The 2,546-nt window shown below is 39.7% G+C and overlaps 1 pseudogene; it reads right to left on the bottom strand.

The window, feature by feature from the left end:
* Nucleotides 1–342: 342 nt before the first annotated feature.
* Nucleotides 343–1,938, bottom strand: LOC140531795 (V-type proton ATPase subunit C 1 pseudogene; annotated as a pseudogene).
* Between the last annotated feature and the right edge of the window lie 608 nt (nucleotides 1,939–2,546).

The following is a 2,546-nucleotide window of genomic DNA, read 5'->3' as shown; positions in this document are numbered from 1 at the left end:
TATTCAGCTGTTCACTCTTCATGACCCCACTTGGGGTTTTCTTAGCAGAGGTACTAGACTGGTTTGCCATTTCCTTCTCTGGCTCATTTTACAGATGAGGAAACTGAGGTAAACAGAGTTTGGTTATTTGCCCGGGGTCACACAGCTAGTAAGAATCTCAGACTGAATTTGAACTCAGGAAGGAGAGACTTTCTGAGTCAAGGCTTGGAACTCTATCCACTGAGCCACCTAGCTCCCCTGCATAGCATTAATACAGATTTAAAAGTATAGGCATACTTTAACCTCATTTCTGTTCATATATACCAACTCTAGGGAAGTATTACCAGTATTGAGGATCATTTCTTAATTTAATTCCAATATATTGCAATCAATCAATTAGTATACATAAGGATAATATTCCTGTTGACTGAGATTTCAACCTTAAATACTCATAGAAGCATCAGGAATAGCTATAGCGCTAATGTCCAAGAGTTTGTGCAAATCAGAAAATACTTCTCTCAGTTTCTTCATTGTTTTCTTATTGGGCTGAAGTAACATTGCTTGGAAATTCATTGGCAATCTATACCTTAAGACAGATTCAACCAAAGCTAAATGCTTTCACATGAATTTATGCTGTGAAAATTTCACTGAAATTCACTTTCATCTAGTCCAAACTGCTTCTTCTTGTTGGTGAAGAACCTTGTCATCTCCTCTTTGGCTGCTTTCATCTCCTCTTCATTATGCTGCAAATCATGGACAATGAACTTGTTCTCCCTCCTGGCTTTGTGTCTGGAGTCATCCATTGCCTTTCTAAACAAGAGAACATTGCATAGGACTTTCATATTGCTTAACCCAGTCATTGTAGTTTCATGCATTCTTTCTTTCCAAATTCTAAAAGCAGCCTTTCAGATTATATACACAGATGCTCAGGCTTTCAAATCATTGATAATTTGGCTTACTCCTTTACCAATTATTTCAGAAATACTTTTCAGGGACTGATTGACTGGATATATGTGTAACCAAGTCAACTCCACTGGCTAATAGGTTTTCTTGAACTTTATGCTATATCCTCTAGTACATGGCTTCTTAAACTTTTTCCACTAGTTACTCCTTCAGTGCTTCTTAAACTGTGGGTCATAATTTTATATGTGGTCATACATCAGCCATATGTTGGGCCACTTTCTTGACCACTCCCTTTTCAAATGCATCCAGTTTGGTTAATTTTTTTGATAATCTAACTTTGTGCCAACCTTTAGGTAAGGAATGTTGAATATTGAATTAGTAGAGAGATAATTACTTTTGACTGCTGCACATAGTTTCTCCCATGTTTGCTGGCATGTTTTCTTCCCAGGAGCTAATAGATGAACTCAGTAAAGCTTATCAAGGAATTTTTCCATAAACAAGGTTGATACAGATGCTTTGGCAAGAAAAAAAAAAGGTAATAGAGGCAGGAAACTGGGAGGACTCCAAAGCTTAGCTCTCAGTTTCCCAGCTCACTAGGCTCCTCAGTCACACACCAAGCCTAAGCAAGTCCTATCATTCACTTTTCAGCTGCTTGCAATCTGACTTCTGACCTTCTCACTAGACTGAACCTGCTCTCTCCAAAGCTACCTTTAGTCTTGGAACTTCCAAGTCTGATAATCATTTTTCACACCCATATCCTTACAGATTTGTGCGCTGCATTTGGCACAGTTGACATCCCTCTCCTATTCTAACATAGAAAAGAGACCCACTTTCTCCTCTCTTGGATTTTGTGACACTACATTCTCCCAGTTCTTTTCTTGTCTATCTTTTTCATTCCTTCTGAGCCTTCACTGCTGCCTCATCATGTAAATTCCACCCCCTCCCCCACCCACCGCAATTGTTGGTGTTCAGCAAGGCTCTAATGGAATCCCTTTGGTCTTTCTTTACACTGTTTTTCTTGGTAACTTCATCAGTTTTCGCGGGTTTAATTGTCATCCTGATAACTATGACTCTCAAATCAGTATACCCACTCTCAGTTTGTCCCCTGATTGTCAATCCTGCATCATCAATTGCCTCTCAGAAATTTCAAACTGGATATCCCATAGACATCTCAAACTCAACACATCCAAAACAAAACAAATTATCTTTTCCCTTATGCCCACCCCTCTTCCAAACTTCTCTATTTCTCTCGAAGACATCACTGTTCTTTGGGTCTTCCAAATTTGCAACCTTGGCATTAGCCTTGACTTCTCACTCCCCCTCACCCTGAGCATCCAAGTAGTTGCCAAATTTTGTCATTGTTGTTGTTGTTCAGTTGTTTCAGTCATATCTGACTTCTTGTAACCCCTTTGAGGTTTTCCTGGCAGAGATATTGGAGGATTTTGTACCATTTCCTTCTCCAGCTCATTTTCCAGATGAGGAAACGGAGGCAAACAGGGTTAAGTGACTTGGTCAGGGTCACACAGCCAAAAAGTTTCTGAGGCTGGATTTGATCATGTGAAGATGAATCTTCCTGACTCCAGGTTTGGTGCTCTATCCACCGTGACACGTAGCTGCCTCTTTGCCATTTTTACCTCTATAATATCCTTTGTATCCTTGCTTAC

This window comes from Notamacropus eugenii, chromosome 3 (genome assembly GCF_028372415.1).
Source record: "Notamacropus eugenii isolate mMacEug1 chromosome 3, mMacEug1.pri_v2, whole genome shotgun sequence".
NCBI classification, from domain to species: Eukaryota; Metazoa; Chordata; class Mammalia; order Diprotodontia; family Macropodidae; genus Notamacropus; species Notamacropus eugenii.
Note: the sequence above shows the minus strand (reverse complement) of the source record. Positions and strands in the feature narration are given on the sequence as shown.